Raw genomic sequence first — 21,411 nt, forward strand, 5'->3', positions numbered from 1 at the left:
ATTTCCAGAAGGGCAGATATCAACACTGGACCACAGCCTCCCTGGGACTTCATTGGGACCCACCATCCTACCCCACTTCAGGCAAGGAGGGGACAAGGTACCTCTCCTAGTGGGTGTGGTCCTGGAGCCAGGTGCAGGGCTGGCCTTCCGCACTGCATCACTGTATCCCCACAGTCCATAAAGGGCTTGTTGAGCCTTCAGGAGAGAGCACAGGAAATGGGACTTTGTTAGGTTCAGAAGTATATTCTGGGGAGAGAGCAAGACAGGTCTTTCCCTAACACAAGGCTGAATGGAAAGATATATGTTAGGAACCCTGGCAGAAATGATGGGGGGGCCAACACCTGCTGATTCCCACTGTGCCTCTTCCCTGAAGAGCCCTCTAAATGCATTCACTAACTCATTTTAGATATTTAGTGAGTGGCTACTGAGTGTCTGGAGCTTGTGCAATGCACAAGGATCTGTATCAGTGAATAAGACAGAAAGAGCCCCGTTCTCCTGGAGCTATCAGCCAAGTGGATTCAGTCCCTTCTAAGGCTGTGTGAGCCCAAATTCCCATTATGAAATATATTCCTGGCATTTTTCTGCCTAAAACACTAAGTTTCCTACCCTAAACCCTGACTGAGAGGAGATAGGGATGTACAGGACAAAATGACCTCCAAGGTAGTTTCCTACTCTCAATTTTTATGACCTCAGGATAGTTTCCCACGCTGCAAAAGCAGTCCACAAAAAACCAGATGTTTTTACTAGGAGATGAGGCAGTGCTGGGAGGGGCAGGGGGAATCAGCTCCCACCTCACTCCCCTGGCTGCGTGTCCAGGCCTTGGCTGGCTGGAGCAGAAGTGAGTTTGACATGTCACAGTGGCCCTTCCAGATCCATTGTTCTTTCTTGTTCCCTTGGCACTGACCCTAACTCTGGATTCAGATGTACTCAGGGTTCCAGATGGGAGGCCTGACTTTATCTTGGGGGTGTTCTGGGGACAAATGGTAAAGAACATTTCCTCCCTCTGCTGCCTTGTGAGCTCTTGAGGGGAAAGCTACTTGTGAAATGGGTAAAGTTGTGACAGAAAACCCACGGGTGCCAACAGCAGACTGAGAGTCTGCCCTGCACAGGATTCGAGGAGAAATCCAGGGTATAAGTACTGCCTGCAAGAGACTGAATATCTATTGCCTCATTTAACCCTCTCAAATTATTCTCACATTTTACCTATGGCTCAGAGATGGGAGAGCTTTGCCCAAGGTCACAAATGGTACGTAGCAAAGCCGGGATGGGAATGAGTGTGTTTTCCTGCGGTTTTAACCACAGGTTGTCCTGAAACCCCAGAAAGCATTTAGTTCAACGTTGCCTTCCCTCCCCAAAATGCTTGAATTTTTCCTACTACAGACAGCGTTCCACTTCTAGGGACAAACCTCAGGCAGATTGGCCCCTTAAACCTTCAATATCTTCTCAAAAGATCTTTGGCATGTACACAGCCTTCTTTGGAACCCCTAAGATTTAACCATACTCATTCCCCCCCAAATCTTCCCTGGTGTGTAATTTGAGAGGTTGATAAAGAGGAAGCCTCGCCCAGCCGGAGTGGCTCAGCAGTTGAGCATCAACCTATGATCCAGGAGATAGAGGTTTGATTCCTGGTCAGGGTACATGCCTGGGTTGGGGGCGTGCAGGAGGCAGCTGATCAATGACTCTCTCTCATCCTTGATGTTTCTCTCTCCCCCTCTCCCTTCCTTTCTCTGAAATCAATAAAAACATTAAAAAAGAAAGAAAGAAAAATAAGCTCAACATTTTTTTAAAGAACAGGAAGTCTCTTTTGTTTATTCATTCGTTTTGTAATCCTTTACTGAGTTCCTTGTGCCCAGGCTCTGTGCTAGGCTTGGGAGGATACAGAATTAAATGAGGCCTAGCCAGTGACCTCAGACTGCTCACAGTCTGGGCAGCCAGTCTGTTCTATGCTAGAATTAGTTAACCTTTTACTGAGCAATTAGTATGTGCCAGGCATTGTTTTAAGTGCTTTGCATGGATTATCCCAACTGATTCTTAACAATTGTCTGAGGCAGATAGTTATTATCCCCATTTACAGATGAGAAAATTGAAGCTAAGACAGGTCCAGTAACATGTCCCAGCTTACAGAGCTAGAAAGTAACAGAGCTGGGATTTGAGCTCAATTCTGACTCACTCCAAAACCAGTGCTCATTTTCATGATGTTCCACTGACCCAGGTCAATGTAAACCTGGGATTCTTTTCTTTTGCTGGCAAAAGCTGGATCTACCTTCTTGAGTGGAGGCAGAAAATACTTTATGGATGTTCTGGCTGGCAACATTATTTCTCCAAGGACTAGCTCAGATGCCACCTCTAACACAAGCCTTCCTTATTGTTACCATCTAGAAATAACACCTTCTTCTTCTGAACCCTCTAGAACACCTGACTTCACTGGTGCCATCCCTTCTGGAATTTCAGTTACGTGTGTACATCTCTTGCTCCCTAGGCTGCGAGATCCTAGGAGGCAAGGATGCAATGGTGCCTCCTGTTCACTGCTTTAGTCTCACGCTGTTCAGGTATTCAATAATTGACTGAATGGAACCCTAAGATTCAAAGCATTATCTTCAGGGAGCATTATCTTTGCCACTAACACAACTTCTCTACACCTCTCTTTGCCTGTTTGTCCGGAATGGAGGAGAGCCCAGACTTAGCTCCTTGAGTTACTTTCCAGTAGGAAGGAAAAAATTCCCACAACAGTCTCTGCGTACAAGATGTCAGGCCCAGAAACTCTTGTTGGGAGGAAAGGACATTTACAAGATCCTGCTAGCCTCCTCCAGGCAGCAGGAGCCCAGGCGGAGGAGTTGCTGGCCCTTCCTGGGGGGCATCTGGGGAATTCACTGGAGTGCACCATCCAGAAACTGGCAGTGGTGGAGAGGCCTCCAGCTCTAGACAGGAAGATATCTTGCTCTTCAGCTCTGTGCACTGGTGGATGAGGGGTTGTGAGTGGCCATGGCTCTGGAGGGACTTGAGCAGGAATCACTTTGGCATGAGGAGCTGCAAGACACAGCTCTCAGCTGCTTGAGCCTTAGTGGCTCAGCAGCTTAAATACAGTTCCAGTCCCCTCACCTGGAGTGACACAGGCTCTGTTCCTTAATAATAAATGAACAAAAGCATGAGTGGATAGAAATATGGGCTTCTCCTCCACCCACACAGAGACTCCTCAGAGTTGCTCTAACAGTGTGTTCTTTTCTTTCTTTCTTCTTGCCACAAATGCTGATTTGAGTGTCCATGAGCTGGGCACTATGCTGGGTGCTGGGGACCCACTGGTTGCAGGCAGTGCAGCCCCTGCCCTCCAGGAGCTCAGCTGGAAACCATGAATATTACTCAGTTTCCCACACATAGGTAAAAAATTTCAACTGTGATAACTGCTCTGACGGAAAATGAAAAGAGGCTCACGTGTGTATGACAAAAGGAGTCACACTTGTAGAGGGGTCAGCAACGGTTTTCCAGAGGAAGAGGGAAGTCTCCTGCCATGTTCTCTTTACCTTCTTGTCTAACTAAATGTGGCCCCCCCTGAGGTCACTGCTCCCTCTGCAGACCTCGAAGAGGGGGCCGTTTTCCTCACACCTCTCATACCACATGGCTAGGGCTAGGACCCTTGCTCCTTGTTGCTTTCCTCCCTCCTCTCTAAAAACGCTGGCTTCTTTGGTACTGTGTCTCTCTCTCCCTCCCTCCACCACATCACTAGGATCATTGGTGATGATTTCAGCCACTGTAAATGAGTCATCTGTACTCCAGCCTCTAAAATCCTTGACCACCTCTGCTTCCAAAGTTTGTCCTGAACCCTACCTGAGTCACCCACTCCCACATCATATCCTAGACCTTGTCATTACCCCAAATGGCAGCACCTTCCACCTCTGTTTCAAGCATCCCATTCTCCGGGTGGCTCATCAACTCCTATTGGCCCATTCACATCCAGTTGGCCAACTCTAAGCAGAGGACCCAGTTAAGCCATGCCTGAACTCCTGACTCATAGGACCTGGGAGACAATAAACGGGTGTCACTTTAAGCCACTAAGTTTGTAGCAATTTATTACACCGCAATAGAAAACTAATATTATCATTCATCTTTTTTTTTCATATGGTGGATGTAATGTTTTTTTCCATAATGGCATCTTATATTTTTTGAAAACTCAGACACAATTTATTTGCCTATTAAACAGATATCACTCTGCACCTTTGATACTGTTATAATAACCTGGCTATTATTTAACAAAAAAGGAAGAAAGGGAAGACTATATATAGGCATGCCATTTACACAGCTTTGCCGAAAAGCTGCATTTCCCACTGATTAACGGGGGAGGGCACTAGACAAAGGCAGTTTAGAAACATGCCCAGTGAGGTCTGAGCGAGGTGAAAGATGCTTCCAGGCAATCACACCTGGAAGCAGGTAACTGGCCCGGATGGGCGCGGCCACTGTGAGCACGTGAAATCTAAATATCTAAACAACTAGATAAAGGAAATTCGAGCTCTCTTGTCTCCAGAGCGCCTGACTCCAGGGACTCCTATTGCCCAGGCAAGCACTCCTGCGGCCATATGACTCATGGCCACGTGGGGCTCCACACATGGACTAATAGGCCTTAATCTGGCCTGATTATTGAACTATACCTGGCTGCAACATGGAATGGAAACTGGACATTGGCCCTGTTTCTGGCTTTGCTGAACTCCCGGCTGCACCTTTCCCAGGACCAGCTTAAGGGGCAGGGGACTTTGGAACCCGAGAAATATAACTCCACGCAAATAAAACCTTTTTCTACATCTCATCCCCCCTGTGCGAGTCTTAGAAAATTCATTTTCTGAAGCTATCACAAGGACCTCATTTTCACTTGTGTCTGGGGAAACCTGGCCCATTAATTCCTCCAGTATCACCTTCATATGGAAAATTGTGACCACATGAACCCTAGGGTCTAAGTGAGGCCTCATAGGAGAACCCAGAGGTTCTCACACTTGGTAACAGGTGTGACCTTGAACAAATACCTTTGTCCCTCTGGGGTTCAGTTTCCCATATATAAAAGGAATGAGATGCAGCAGACCATCTCAAAGAGACTCTAAAGTGTGAGATACAATGATTCTGTGGCTGACCTAGGACCCTCCCAGTCATCTTTGGATGGAGGAATATAGCTGAAGCAGAGAAAAGAAGAACTCAGTGCTAGAAGATCTGAGAGATGAACTTCTTCCCCTTAGTCCTTTCATCGGTGAAAAACTGAAGCCCACGTTAAAAGGGACTTGCTAGTAAGTGGCAGAGCTGACCACAGCCCTTACCTCCAGGTGCCTACATCAGGGCTTTTTCAGTGGCAACAGGAAGCCCTTCCATCTTCAAAGCCCTGCTGGGCCCTTTGTTAGCATTGTGAGGTATCCCTAAGGTCTGCTTTCCCTACAGATGGCCTTTGTGGGTTTGGTCCAGATCTCATAAAGTGCCTAGACCCAGTTCCTGGAATATCCCTCGTCCAATGGTGCTTTCTCCAGCCTTATTTCAGGAGGATCTATGAGTTGGCCCAGTCTTGTGCCAACACTGAGATCGAGGAAGCTGTTGGCTGAGTAAGAAGTTAAGGGAGGGTCTGAGGGTGGGGTGGAAGCTGTAACCAGATTTCAGGGAGGGTGGGGGCTAAAGCTTTCCAATCGATCCTAAAACTATTTTCAGAAACTGATCACTTCTCATCAACATTGCCACCACTCTTGTTTAAGTCACCATAATCTTATCCTGGATTATGGACTGCAACTGCCTCTCAGCTGGCCTTCCTGCCACTGCCTACATCAACCCAAAAGTCAAGGCGCCCTTTAAAAAATTTATTTACTTAATATTATATTTTCTATTTATTTACAAAACTATACATGTTATATAGGATTTATTTATTATGCCCACTATATTAGTTACAAGAACAGAGAAAATAAATGTACCAAAACTGCTTATTCAAAGCATCTTTTTAAAACCCAAGTCAGATCATGACACTTCTCTGCTCAAACTCCTCTAATATCTTCCTATCTCACTCAGAGTAAAAGCCAAAGTCCTTAAAACGGCTCACAGAACTCTACGAAAATTTCACCCACTCATTGCTCTGACCTAATCTACTTCTTTTCCTACAGCAGACTCTGCTCCAGCCACACTGACGTCCTTGTCATTCTTCAAAAGGGGAGGCATACTCCCACCCCAGGGCCTTCACGCGTGCTGTTCTCTCTGCCCGGAATGCTCTTCCCAGAGAATTCCACATGGCTTGTTTCTTCATCTACTTTTGGTCTTTGTGTGGGTAACACCTTCTCAGTGGGACCTCCCTTGACTACCTGAAAATATTACAATGCCTCACCTCTGTTCCCAGACTCCCTCTCCCACTTTCCTGATTAATTTTTCTCCATAGCAGATACACCTGCTGACACGATAAGTATATTATTATTTATCTTTGACGTCTACCTCCCCTCCCTAAAATGTAAGCTTTACGAGGGCAGAGATGTTTGTCTGTTTTGTTCACTGTTGTATTCCTAGTGCCTGGCACATTGATACTCAATACACATTTATTGATTTTTAAAAAGAAGCATATTTCTTCACTCTTATCTTCTTAGTCTTCTATTTGATTCATTTTTGCTACTATGTCTTTCGTTTCCAAGAGCTTTCTTTTTCTTATAAAATGTGTTTTAATGCACACTGTTCTTATTTCATGATTGCAGCATCGCGCATCTCCTAGGAAATTCGCTTGTGTGTTGATGTTTACACACAGTCTCCTCCAAAGTGCTTTCATATGTTTGTGCGTTCAATTATTAGCCTAACTTTTACCTTAGAGGCTTTCCTCAGATGCCTGGTCATCTCTTAAAATTTTTTTAAATTAACCTTTAGAGGTATAACTTATATACAATAAAGTTCACATACTTTTAACTGTCCAGGTAATAGTTTTTAACAGATGTATAAAACCATGTAACCATAACCCCAAGTAAGATGTAGAATATTAGCATCACCCCAGAAAATTCTCTTGTGTTCCTTTGTAGTCAGTCCTCATCCCACATATTCCAAGCACCTATTGATTACCTTTCTGTCACTGGACTAGTTTTTGCTCATTCTATAAATTTATATAATCAAATGGGATAATATATAATCTTTGTGTCTGGTTTCGTTCATTTAGCATAATGGGACTCAGCCATGTTTCTGCGTTTTTCAGTGGTTTTCCCCTATTATTTGTCTACCAATTCACCTATTGATAAATATTTGGTTTGTTACTAGTTTGGCTTTATTATCCTGTCTGCTGTGAACAATTTGAGTACAATTCTTTGTGCTGACCATGGCCAGGACTAGGGTGAGGCAAGCTAGGAAGCTTAGGTCACAAAATTTAAGGAGGTACTCACTCTCTTGTTCGTATTAGTGCTGGTCCTGCACTCGACCAACCCTGAGACTGAGCACGTCCTTAAATTTTTTCACCTGAGTCCTTACCCTGGACAGGCCCTGGTGTGAATATACGTCTTGATTTTTCTTGGGTAAATACCTAGGAGAGGAATTGCTGGATCACAGGATAATTATGTATGTAACTTTATAAAAAACCTGTCAACCAGTTTTCCAAAGTGGTTGTACCATTGGTGTCCTCCCAACACCAATGAGACTTCCAGTTGCACTACAGTTTCACCAACTGATGGATTTCCAGCCTTTTCTTCTCTGTTGCCACAGATGGATTGCTTCCTGTAAATATGGCTCATCTGTGTGATTTTTTTCTGTGACTCTCATCTTCTTGCCTTCCCTGATCCAAACCAGACTCAAGAGAGCTTTTGCGTCTTGCCGAACTGTTTCCACGCCCATTGCTGCAAACAAAAGGGATATAGCTGTGCAGCTCTGGGTGAGCTCTTCATGTTCAGAAGTTTTTACCGGTGCTTTTCTGGGATCTGCCCCCACTGGGTCCCTTCACTATTCTCTGGGTTTCTTTCCCCTTCTCCTTCACAGCTTCTGTCTGATCTCGGCTGCTTCTGTTAACCCATACATATATCTGTGGATTCTATTGATCTTCTGACTTTGCTGAAAATAGAATTTGCAGTGTTTTTTTCCCTTTTTTGCTTTTGCACAGTTTCTAGGAGTAAGAGTCAAAACGCTTACGTATACATCCATTTTGAACTGGAAATCTTTATTTATATTTCTGAGTAAAGAGTGGGAGCAGGGGTGGAGATTTGAGTATTTGGGGAACGTTATCTGGGAACCATAAGGAGACATTATTGAATGTTAATTTCTAATTAGGACTGCATAATAAGGTTGATAACAGTCCTAACAGTACCTGAAAATGATGCAATCTTTTAAAATGGCAATCTCTAATGCAATCTCTAATAAGGGTGTGGTGGTCAGTTACATGAAAGAATCCTTATTTATAGTCCATGCATCCCAGGAAGAGATTAAGGAAGGCAAATTCCCACTTGCAGCAGTAATTCTAACTGCGTGGTTCTCACAAGGCCTGGCTTTCTTGAGTAAGGCATTAGGAAGAGCCATAGAACCAACGATATTCGAGGTGTGGGGAAGACCTAAAGGGTGCATTCATTCATTGACTTGGCTCACCAGTATTCCAAGAGTGGTTCCTGGTACTGAGCGGTTGATAAGCAGGTGGGTTCTTCCAAGGATGGGATAAACTCACTGGCCTTCATATGTTGATCTGAGCATCAATCTCATTCTTTTCTCTTTCCCTGGTGAAATGAACCAACTGGAGGAGATTTTTTTTAAAAAGTTAACTAGGTTTTAAACATATATAAAATAATATATGTTTATGAAAGAACTTAAACAGTATAGACAGTGAAGAGGACACGTCTTAAGCAAAACAATGAATTTTAACACCACAAACCTACACCTTTCTGTATATATATATATTTTCATAAATACATAGTGAAAGGTTTGATGAACAATACATGATAGTCACTTCAACTTTGGAGAGAAGAGTGAATTTGGGAGAAGGGGAATTTTCACTGTTAATATACTTATATATTGCCTGACGTTTCTAATAAGAATATATTAATGTATTGCTTGTATAATTTTACTAAGTATTTTAAACATAAATATATAAATATAAATATATTTAATATATTATATTTAGTATATAAATATAATTTATATGTAATAAGCTGCACATATTTAAAGTGCATAAGTTGGATAAGTTTCAACATATATATTTACCTGCGAAACCATGACCACAGTCAAGACAGTGAACTTATTTCCCTCCTTGAAAGTTTCCCTGATCCCTCTTATAGTCACTCTCCTGGCCTCCACCCATCCCCAAGCAACCACCGATGTGCTTGCTCTTGGTCTCCACAGGGCAGCAAGCCTTTTCTAGAACATTATATAAATGGGATATTTTTTCTGACTTCTTTCACTCAGCATAATTATTTTGAGATTTATCTATTTTGTAGTTGTTCCAATAGGTTTTTGGGGTTTTTTTCTGTAGTTGTTCCAATAGTTTTGTTTTTGGCTCAGTAGTTTCATCATTTTTACAAGTAAAATCTGCGGAGAAAGGGCGAAAGAGAAGCGCAGCTGACACTCACGCACACGCACCGCAATGTTACCATTCCTTTAAAACTGCTGAACATCTTAAATATGTTAAAAAAGAGAAGGTTGCCTTACCTCACAGTCCCACTTCCAGTAGCAACTACAGGGAGTTTGCGTAAACTTCTAAAAGCATGACTAGATGACTTTTCCAATGTGTATCGTTTCTCGACGGTAAGAGCACCGCGCGCTCGCGGGGACGAGTTAAAGAAACCACGGGCAAGGCGAGGACGACCTTCCCACGCGCGCACTCCCGGGCAAGGAGCGGCCCACTCGGGCCCACTGCGCATGCTTCGAGGCCGGCGCCCCGCCCAGCTCCCGCTCCCAGGGTCCGGCCCCCGAGCCCGCGGGCTTTCCTGCGGTGGCAGCAACCGGCCGCCAGGGGGTGCTGCGCAGCCGCGTCCTGGAGCACCGCGAGAGGGGAGGAGCTGCGGCTCGCGGGAGCTTGTGTCCGGGTCCTCCGGCTGGGGCGCCCGGATCACGTGACGAGGCCCGGAAGCGGCTGCGGGGCAGCCCAGGGGGATGGCGAGACCTCCGCGCTGAGGCGGGGTGGGGTGCACCTCTCTGAAGCGGGAGCCCCAGCCGGAGCCGAGCCCGAACCGGAGTCGGAGTCGGAGCCGGAGCCGGAGCCGGAACCCGAGCGGTGAGTCCGCGCGCTGACGGGCTGCGGCTGGAGGCCAGTCAGCGTCTTCCTCAGGACCCGCGGCGCCTTCCTCAGGGCTACAGCCGGTCCTCAGGGTCAGGCACCGACGGGCCTGGGATGCGGGCCCGAGGCTCCCGGGCTCCCCGGCCTCAGCTGTGGTACCCTGAGGGCACCCCTCCTGGGATGAGGCGCCCTGGAGACTCCCTTGTCCCTCGCGCGACCTCCCCTGACCTACCCGTCGTGGTTGACAGGTGGGGAAACTGAGGTGCGGAGATGGGAAACGTCCCCCTGACGACCAGCCAGGGCTTCTAAACACGCTTCCCGGAGGAGCCCGGCCATCTCCGGCAAGTCACCCGCCCTCTGCGGGAGCTGCGCGGCGCGGACTTGCTGATAGTGGGGCTTTGGGTCGTGGAATCCCGGAGCCGCAGGGACCTTGGGAATCATCTGGTGCATCCCCCAACCCCCAGGACAGTCGGGGAAATCGAGGCCCAGGAAGGGGTAGGGGCTTGCCTAGGGTCACCCAGTGAGAGTCGCAGCGCCGCGGCTGGAACCCAAGTGCCCTGAGCCCCAGCAGCTGTTTGCTTCCCACACCCTGCCTCCTGCAGAAACTGGACGTGTGGAAAGGCGCCCTTCCCCTGTCCCCTCCTCTGCTGTCCCTCTCCCCTCTCCGCTCTGCGTTCTCCATCACCCCCGTTGGATTGGCCCTGGGCGTGGTTTCCTGTTTAGTGTTCACGTGTTTTTTTTCTTCTGCAAACTCACCATTCTGTAGGTTTTTGTCTCTAGCCGCCCTGCAGTTTTGTGTAAGTCATACCAAAATATGAAGTAAGAAAAGGAGGGCAGGTGACGTCCCCTCTGAGGCCATGGAGGAACCCCCCCCCCTCCCCCCCCTCCCCCCCCCAGCAAACAGCTGCTGGGGCTCAGGGCACTTGGATTCCAGTCGCAGCGCTGCGACTCTCTCTGGGTGACCCTAGGCAAGGGGGTTGGGGGATGCACCAGGCAATGCGCTGCATTGTCTTGAAGCACATAAAGATCGTCGCTTTTATTTTTTCTGGAGCTCCTCGGATTCGGGGAATAGTGGTTATTTGGGTGGGTGTTTTGCAGTTACTCCTCGCTTTCTGAAATAAGATAGCCGCGCGGTGTAATGGAAAGAACCGAGATTGGGGAATGAGGAGATTGGGTTCTGGCTCTGACACTTGCGTTGCAGCCTCGGGTGACTTCCCGTCCTCGCGTGGGTGTAGGTTTCCCAGCCTGTGCAGTGATGGAGCCGAATCCCTAAGGGCTGCTTCTGCTCTGACATCCTCTGCATATCTAGGTCTGTTTTCTAATTAGGTTTTTCTCCCCAGTGTTCATGATTAGTATCTGTCTTGCAACAAGACTTAATCCAGTTGTCCAGGAAGCAGTTTCCCTCCTTAATTTATTTATTTCTAGGTTGCCATGAAACCCTTCTCCTCTTTCTTCCTATCTCTGTATTATGGCCAAGTTAAATGATGACAGCAGAAAATGATTTTTGACTGTCTTTTTTTCTTTAAATATAATCAAGGCCCTCTTTCACTCTTGTCGAGAGACTAGTCGACAGTAATCACTTTGCACATTTAGAGCACATTTTCTTTCTTCTTCTTTTTTTAAATCCTCGCCCCAGGATATTTTTATCAATTTGAGAGGGAGAGAGAGAAACATTGATGCGAGAGAGAAACACCAGTCAGTTGCCTCCTGTACTCACCCTGACTGGGGATCAAATCCGAAACCTAGGTATGGGCCCTGATTAGGAAATCGAACCCGAAACCTTTTGGTGTAGGGGATGACACTCCAACCAACTGACCCACCTGGCCAGGGCTAGAGCACATTTTCTTTAAAGATGTTCTTGAAGTCAAGAAGTAAGTGGACACAGCCCAGCTGGGCGTGGCTCAGCAGCTGAGCATCTGCCTAGGATCCAGGAGATCGAGGTTCGATTCCCAGCTAGGGTACATGCTGGGGTTGCGGACAGGGTTGCGGTCTCCATCCCCAAGCGGGGGCATGTAGGAGGCAGCCGATCAATGATGTTTCAACTCTTCTCTCCCTCTCCTTTCCTCTCTGTGAAATCAATAAAGATGTGTTGTTTTTTTAAAAAAAGTAAGGGGACACAAAAGGTTTGGTCATTTGCTTTGTGTCTGAGACTGATTGTATGGCTTGAAGGCTGTATGCAGCAGAGGCTGCTCTGATGATGATATTAAGTTTCTCTCCTTTTGTTTTCTGATTGTGCCATTTATAATCTCCTGCTCTTGGGTTATTTTCCCTTGACCGTTCATTCGGCCTCATTCTTGTGGTAGCTTGAAGTGCTCAGAGCTGTCCTTGTCTACTTTAAAGGCAGTATAAGGAGGCAGATTCCATTTCTTTTGCAATAGTCCAGAGATTACAACTAGGACCAGTGGATGGAAGTGCCATAAAGGAAGTGGTTTTTTGGGTCAGCATAAGAACTTTCAAAGAATTAATGCTTTCTCACATTGCAACACAGAGCTTGGGAGTCCCTGTCACTGGAGCTAACTGTCACTGGGCAATTACTTTTGGGGACGTTGTAGATTAGATTATAGTGTTGGGTGGAGGGTTGGACTAGGTATAGTTTTCAGTTTTCTTCCAATTCAGAGGTTCTGTGCCATTCTAGGACTGGACTTGTTAGCATGTGGGGTATGAAGTAGAATAGATAGATGTCCACTTTGGGGAATACTTTATTTTTCTCCTTGCTTCAGATAACTATTCTCACATTAATTACTCCTGCTTTTTCTTTTTCTTTTCAACCCCTCACTTCCCCTTCCAATGAGTATCTCTTCTTTAAATGCTTATGTCTTCAAGGATCAGATGCTGAAGATGAAGAGTCATTGCTGTTAATAATACATTTCCTCTTCCCACCTTGACCTGAAGCAAGATCCTAGAACTGGGTCGAGTGAATAGACTTTGGTGTCTACTTTTGCTAGCACGGTCCTGATAATACCTTCCAGAAGTAGGTGACTGACTTACTACTAACACCTAGCTTTTCTCTTTTTCTCATGGAGGAAACTCGTATTGAATCTGTTTACCTCAGTCCAGGCCTTAGAGGAACCCTGAACCTCCCTCTGGCTAGGCCTTACTGGCTGGGTCTGAGCACACAAATCTAGCCTCTGTTTGATGGGTGTGGGATCTAGCGGATGGGACATTCTGAATAGGACAAAATAGAAACCACAATGTTGCATTTGGTACTGTCTCTTCTTTTATCTCCCAAACATTTCTCTTGGAAGACATGACACCCAGGGCCAGTTCTCAATGACCCTCTTTAGTAGGAAGGACTCCTCTGTGCTTCCCTTTTCCATGAAACTCAAGAATCTGTCAGCCTGGGTTACTGGAATGCTCATGGCACATAGGTCACCCTTTTCCTGTTGGGGACCTTGTTTGCCACTCCAGAGTGATGGGATGGAGGAAGTTCTGCAGCAAATAATTTATATAGTGAACTTTCTGACTTCCTGTCCTTGAACTTCCCTGCAGTAATAATTACAATTGCTACCATTAATGAGGGTCCATTATGGACCAAACAACATATTTAACATCTTTCCCTTCTATCTTCATAACAGTACTGTGATGTAGGTATTAACATTTTTCAGATGAGGAAACTGAGGCAAAGGGAGATTAATTTGTTCAAGGTCACCTAACTAAGCTCTGAAGTCATGTGCTTTTTATTAAGTAGAAATCCCTCTGCAGACCTAATCCTGTTCCAGTTTTGTTCTGAGGGAGATTTTAGGGACAGTGGATCATTTATGGTATGGTAAAAAAACACTGGACTGGGAATCAGGTATGCTGGGTTCTAATCCCAAATCTTTAACCAGCTGGGGCTTTGGTTTTCTCACCTCTGAATGGGAAGCTGGAGCTCAATCTTCTATAAGTCACACCTGGTCCTAACACTTAGTGATTTTAATGAATGTGGGTAAAAAATAAGTGTGTTCGTCTATTCAGTTCCTTCTATACAGAGCCTGCTGAGGTCAGCAGCTGTTTTGTGGTTGCCCTCACACCACACTCTTTCAGGCAGGAGTCTCAATTTATGGAGTGTACTTCTGTGTTAGGTTAGATGGAGTCCTATCTGATGCTCTTTAAAAACAAATCATGTGGCAGTCAGAAATTTTCACTTTTCTCCCTGTAGACTACACATAGCAGCACAGTGTGTGTCCTTGTCCAAGTCTTTGAATTCCAGCAACAGAGAAGAGAAAATGCATCTGGAGAATGTGCCACTTCTCTGAGTTCCAAAGTCCAACCCAGTGTAATTGTTTGAGAATAATGGGTGGTACTTTTCACCTGTGTATATTACCACCCATGAACTCTGGTAGGAGGTGTGGCCTGAGGTGTATCCATCATAATGAGACATAGGTGTTTTTAGTGCTTTATATAAGTCTACCTGTAACCAGGATCGTCTGGCTAGTTAAAAATAAAATGCTCAGGTTGAGTCAGATTGGGTCCAGAAATCTGTTTGGGTTTTTTTTAGCATCTTTATTGAGATATAATTCACATAGCATATAGTTCAGCCATTTAAAGTGTACAATTCAGTGGCTTTTAGTATATTCACAGAGTTGTGTAACCATCACAACAATTTTAGAACATTTTTATCACCCCAAAAGAAACTGTCTTCTTAGCCATCACCTCCCAACTCCCTACTCCAAACTCTGGGCAACTACTAATCTACTTTCTGTCTATAGCGTTCCGTATCCTGGACTTTCATATAAACAAAATCATACAATATGGTCCTATGTGGTTGACTTCTTTCAGTTAGAATAATCTCTTCAAGGTTCATTCATGTTGTAGCATGTGTCAGTATTTCACTTCTCTTTATTGTTGAATAATATTCCATTGTACAGATACACCATATTTCATTTATCCATTTATCAGGTTTATTTCTGCTTTTTGGCTATTAGGAGCAATGCTGCTATGAACATTTGTGTACAAGTTTTTTTGTGGACATACATTTTCATTTTAATATGTGCTTAGGAATAGAATTGCTGGGTCATATAGTAACTATGTTTAGCCTTTTGAGGAACTGCCACACTGTTTTCCAAAGTGGCTGCACCATTTTCCATTCCCACCAACAGTATAAGAGGGTCCCAGTTTCTCTACATCTTTGCCAATGCTTGTTATTATCTGTCTTTGATTTTAGCCATCCTGATGGGTGTGAAATGGCATCTCATTGTAGTTTTTGATTTGCATTTGCCTGATGGCTAATGATGTTGAGTATCCTTTTCTTTTCTGTTTTTTAAAAATATATCTTTATTGATTTCATAGAGAGGAAGGGAGAGGGAGAGAGAGAGACAGAAACATCAGTGATGAGAGGGTCATCGACTGGTTGCCTCCTGCACACCCCCCACCAGGGATTGAGCCCGCAACCTGGGCATGTGCCCTGACCGGGAATTGAACCACTATCTCCTAGATTCTAGGTCGACGCTCAACCAACTGCTGAGTCACACCCAGCCGGGCTTGAGTATCTTTTCATTGATTATTCTGTTTTCACATCTTTGGTGAAATACCTATTCAGATCCTTTGTCCATTTTTTAATTGGGTTGTCTGTTTATTACTGAGTTATAATAGTTCTTTATATAAGTCCCTTATCAGAAATATGATCTGCAGAAACTCTCTCCCATTCTGTGGGTTATCTTTCACTTTCTCGATAGTGTCCTTTGAGACACAAACATTTTCAATTTTGATGTCTACCTATTTTTGTTTTTTGCTTTTGCTGTCCTATGTGAGAAACCATTACTTAATCCAGTGTCATGAAGATTTATGCCTGTTTTCTTCCAAGAGTTTTATAGTATTAGCTCCTACATGTAGGTCTTTGATCCATTTTGACTTAATTTTTGCATATGGTGTGTGGTAGAGTTCCAACTTTATTCTTTTGCATGCCAATATTCAGTTGTCCCAGCTCCATTTGTTAAAAAGGTGCTCTTCTTTCCCCATTGAACTGTCTTGGCATCCTTGCCAAAACACCACAGATGTGAGACTCTTAGTTTTATTTCACTGATCTATAATGTCTATCATTATACCAGTACTGTATTGTCTTGGTTACTATAGCTTTGTACTAAGTTTTGAAATCGAGAAGTCCTCCAATTTTGTCTTCTTTACTGAAATTGTTTTGATCGATCTTGGTCCTTTGAATTACGTATGAATTTTAGAATCAGTTTGTCAATTTCTGCAAAAAGGCGGCTGGGATTTTGATAGGGATTCCATTAATCTGTAGATCAATTTAGGGAGTATTGCCATCTTAATAATATTAAATTTTCTAATCTATGAATATTGGGACTTCTTTTCATTTATTTAGGTCTTTAATTTCTTTCAACAATGTTTTGTAGTTTTCATGCAAAAGTCTTATACCTACTTGGCTAAATTTCTTCCTAAGTATTTCATTTTTTTTGATGCTATAGTAAATGGAACTTTTTTCAATTTCATTTTAAGATCGTTCATTGCAAGTGAATAGACATACAGCTGATTTTTGTATATTGACCTTGTATCTGCAACTTTGCTGAACTTACTAGTTTTTTTCTTTTTATTGAATAATTGGGGTGACATTGATTAACAAAATTATACAGGTTTCAGGTACACAGTTCCAAAACACATCATCTGTACACTGTATTGTGTGTTCACCACCCCAAGTCAAGTCTCCTTTCATCACCATTTATCCCCCCTATACCCTCCTTCACCCCCTACCCCCCACAGTCCCCACACTATTGTCCATGAGTTTTTTCTCAATCCTTCCACACCCTGCCCCCCCAATAGCTGTCAGCCTGCTTTCTGGCTATGGTTCTGATAGTTTTTAGAGGATAATTTCCTCTGTGTTCACAGGCCTACTTTAAAAGTATTGTTTAGCTTTTGGTATTGAAGCTAACACTTTAGTACTGCCTCTTCCTCCCTCCTCTTCTTTCTCCTCCCCGACCTTCCCATGTTCCCTAAAAGAGATCTACAAACACGTATAAATGGATTCTCCCTCCTTGTTGGAATTGACCGTGTTTATTGTACTGAATTTGGAATAGACTCCAATGAGTAAATTCTTAAGTAGCTATCTTGAGAGTGTTTTAGTATTTTCAAAAGTATCAATCTGATAGGTGGGGGAAAGATGCTCCTAAAGCTTTTATTATCAGTGGTCTTCACTGGAAATTAAAGAAATAGAAAACGAAACAAATATAAGGAGCCACCCATTCATCTAAAAGAACAAAAATAAAAATGATAAAATCCAACATTGGCAGGATGATAGTCATGTGACACTGTAGGTGAGTTCAGTCATTTGTATGGTAAGAACTATAATATGAGCCTGTTCACCTAGTTCTACACCAAAGATATGACTCAAAAGTTAAGAACTATAGCCCTAGCCAGTTTGGCTCAGTGGTTAGAGCGTTGGCCCGCGGACTGAAGGGTCCTGGGTTCAATTTCAGCCACGCGCATGTATCTCAGTTGCAGGCTCAACCCCTGGCCCTGGTTGGTGTGTGAGGGGGAGGCAGCCAGCTGATGTGTCTCTCTGACATCGATGTTTCTCTCTTTCTCTCTCTCTTCCACTCTCTCTGAAAAACAATGGAAAAAATATCCTCAGGTGAGGATAAAAAAGTAAATTAAGAACTATTCATATGAGTTCTCTTTAGCTGTGCTATAGCTAGCTATTTGAAAAAAATATAACAATTGGGAGCTAGTGAAACAAATTATTATATTAATGTAATGATGGACCATTGTATTACAACTAAACATCAGTATTATGTGCACTATGTAGATTCAAGGAAGAGTAGACATGAAATAAGTGGGGAAAAAACTTAAAGGAAGGAGAACATAGATAACTAAAAAATTATATGAGGAAAAGAAAGAATTTATCAAGGTTATACATACAGTTTATATTTAAATGTGTACACTTGAAGAAATACACACACACGCATACATATATTTGCCACCAAACATGCAGCCTTTTCTTATTTAGTTCACTCTTTTGGATCCAAATATCTTATGGAGATTTTTACTTTGTGTTAATGGGCCACACATAATGTTCATTGTCCTCAAGAATGTGAAGGACAAGCTTGTCTTGAACTCTCACATATGACAACCCCTCATTTTGACAGTCAACAGGTTCTGTTCTTAAAACCTCTCACATAGCAGGGACTGGCAATTGCAGCAGTAGACTTGGAAACCAGGTTTCATCAAAGGGAGCCCAGCGACCGGTGAATGGTGGAGGCTAGCACTCAGTGGGGAGAGCTAGAAAGCAAGAGGAGGGGGACTTAGTTGCCAGAAGGAACTTCAGGGAGTGGCAGCACCCACCCTCTGTGGTGCTTAACTCCCTACTTAACAGCTCAGAGAAGGGTTCTGCTTGGGCTTTTCCAGGTATGGGAAACACACTATTTCCCAGAGCAAACTATCCCATCTGGATAACTCCTTTTAATAGTGGGTTCTTCCTTATGTCTAGCCAAAGACCTGCCTCCCTTTATGTTCCATCTACTGATCCTATTTCTGACTGATTTTTTAAGCCCCATGGAACAAGTCTTATCCATACGACAGCTTTTATTTTTTTAATTTTTATTTATTTATTTATTTTTTAATATATCTTTATTGATTTCAGAGAGAGGAAAGAAGAGGGAGAGAGATAGAAACATCAATGATGAGAGAGTCATTGATTGAGCCCGCAGCCCGGGCATGTGCCCCGACCAGGAATCGAACCCGGATCACCTGGATCCTAGGTCGACACTTAACTGCTGAGCCATGCCTAGCCGGGCACGACAGCTTTTAATAGCAGTTTTAAAACTGCTGCTGACCCCTGGCTGTACCATAGTTTGCCACTGTTGCCTTTTATAGTGTGCTACCTGGAACAGAATACCACACATGACAAAACTGAACAGTGTTATATATTGTCTACCTGGGGGTCACTCTCCTAGTGCATTGGCTTATTTGGTATCTATTATTGTATCATTGACTTCTGTTATCAACTAAAACCCATACGTAGCATTTTTTTTCCTTTTCAACATTCACATAGTGAAACAAATAGTTGCTAAGCCACATCCTGCTGTTGTTTCTTGGACTTTAGATCTATAGATGTCAGCCTCCTTTGGAGCAGTTTTCTTAGCAACAGTCTGCTGTGGGTAACTTCAGTTTTTATACACGATATAAAGAGGCACTTTTACAGTGTTTGAAATGAATTAAGCATCTGTACCAAGTAAGCAACACAGTGGTTTCTTGGTTGATGGGGAAGGATTGTATACTGTCTCTTCTCCCTCAGTAACATGTAGAATTCACTTGGGAGGCCCTGTTCTTCAGACACTTTTGATATATTGAAAGAGAGTAGAAATTAGCTGTTTGCATAAATAATTACATTAGTTGATCCCCAGAATATTAGAGCTAGAGAGTTGCTGAGAGAAATTTTAGTTCACCCCTTTTCCTTTCTGCAGGTTTGGAAAGGAAACATACAAAGAGAATTATTCCAAGTTACTAAGGAAACTGGTGATAGAGACAACCTTAGAACCCAGGTCTTCTAAATTACATAGGAACTAGCTTACTTGCTTTTGCCTGAATAGTAGCTTTCAATTACTTCATAATTTTTTTTCAGGCCCCTTTATGAGCTCAACTGCCCCAGAGCTAGATGACTCTCTTGAATTCCTCCAGCATGTGAGTGAATGACACCCTCTTAGATATTTAGCAGAGTTGCTCTGGTGTGAAGTTTGGCAGGGTCCTCTCAGGGACTTCCAAGCCCTTTATTGGCTTTCTATCAAGCACTTTCCTTGTGAGATTACATGGGGTCCCATCTCCATTACAGTTGGTGGGAGAAAACACGGCCACCCTGCATCGCTCACGTGCCAGGGTCGGGGCAAGTTCTGAGAAGTCCCCTGGGACTGGACCTGTGGGAGCACTCAGCACAAAGCTAGCCTATGGCAGCTATTGTTGGGTGCCGGGTAGATGACGGGTTGTGATGGCCTTCAGAGGTCCTGTCTCCTCACCAGGTCTCTGAGATAGCACATCAGACTCAGTGTGGGCATCCAGCCACTTGCTGGGGAGAGCCCCTTATAAGTAGGCAGTTGTGCTAGTCTACCAAGTATCAGAAGGATTTTTAATGTTCATGTACCTTTTTTTTCCTCACTTGGTTGCAGATTCTTGGAGGATAGGAAGTTGAGTCTTTTTCAGATTCAGGCAAGGTGTCAGGAGATACATTTAGTGTTTTGCTGCTACCTGGCTGTAGCAGAGCAGGCCTCTTCATCTTTTGGGGGGATTGATTCTTCACCTGTAAAATTAGCAGTTGGAGTGACCTCCGAAGGCCGTTTTAGCAACAGTCTCTAGGATTCTGGAGCCTGTATGACTCCCAAAGTGTATCCTTATTATGTAATTTAGAGAAGCCTTTGTTCTCTTTTCTGTAGTACCATTACCGAGGAAGTCCACCCAGGGGATACCACCCTCACCATCCTTCCCCAGCACACAACAGGAAGGGTTTCTTCTTTCACCATCTTTAAAAAATTGCCAAATCTGTAAAAATAAAAAGGAAGCAGGATTGTGGAGGGGAGCTACTGAGACAAGGGCCAGTGGTGAACGCCTCTCATGCTCCTGATCTTCCTTGTGCTGCTTTCAGCTGCCATTTCTCTGTATTCAGGCTTGGTTGCAAGAAAAGAGTCCTTTGGTAGGGGGGGTGAGAGTCACTAATGACCTCCAAAGAGTATAGGATAGGCCAGAGGTCATAGCAGAGAGAAAGAGAAAGTAATTTGTGGCTCTGTGATCCGGTGGGGAGTTTGAGCAGTACTGGATGATCTGAAGGGTGTTTCCTGAATGCAGAGGAAAAATAGGACACAGTTAAGAATATTCAGGTTCCCATCCTCTGAGAACTTGCTCTTGGGGAAGATGGAAATAGACACAATTTAACTGTTGTTCAAGGTCCAAGAAATTAGCTCAAAGGAAGGGATAGTTGGATAGTTAATCTCCACCTAAGAAACAGGGAAGGCTTCCTGGAATTGTCTGTTTGCATCTGCCCCTCCCCCTCCCAAGTATGTCTCACCTCTGCTCTGTCCAGGTGTGCTGTGACAAATTTAGAAACATGTGAGTGTGGCACCAGCTGGGAAGGCTGAGAGGTAAAAACTGAGTCAGCTCAGCCTGCCCATGTGAACTTTGCACCTTTTTCGTTTTCATAAATGAAAAATCACTCACATTGCACTTAATCCATAGTGTAGCCGTCACTGAGCTACTGTGACAATGGCTGCTTCTACCTCAGAGCCCACCCCAGGCTTGGAGCTAAAGGCCCCAGCCACTGGACGTCTTAA

The 21,411-nt window shown here is 44.1% G+C and overlaps 2 protein-coding genes across 3 annotated transcripts in view; one reads left to right on the forward strand and one right to left on the reverse strand.

Annotated features, from left to right (window-relative positions):
* The window catches only part of SLC36A2 (solute carrier family 36 member 2), a 40,190-nt gene extending 30,435 nt beyond the window's left edge, over positions 1–9,755 (reverse strand). The window contains exons 1-2 of the mRNA XM_087816935.1: positions 9,601–9,755; positions 102–195 (exon numbers count right to left, since the gene is read on the reverse strand). The gene's annotated coding sequence lies outside the window, so the exon portion shown is untranslated. The remainder of the gene's footprint in view (positions 1–101; positions 196–9,600) is intronic.
* Positions 9,756–10,116: 361 nt separating this feature from the next.
* SLC36A1 (solute carrier family 36 member 1) overlaps positions 10,117–21,411 on the forward strand; it is a 45,141-nt gene continuing 33,846 nt past the window's right edge. For both annotated transcript variants that reach the window (XM_016213890.2, XM_016213897.2), the window contains exon 1: positions 10,117–10,165. The gene's annotated coding sequence lies outside the window, so the exon portion shown is untranslated. The remainder of the gene's footprint in view (positions 10,166–21,411) is intronic.

Source organism: Miniopterus natalensis, chromosome 4 (genome assembly GCF_054644295.1).
Source record: "Miniopterus natalensis isolate mMinNat1 chromosome 4, mMinNat1.hap1, whole genome shotgun sequence".
Lineage (NCBI taxonomy): Eukaryota > Metazoa > Chordata > Mammalia > Chiroptera > Miniopteridae > Miniopterus > Miniopterus natalensis.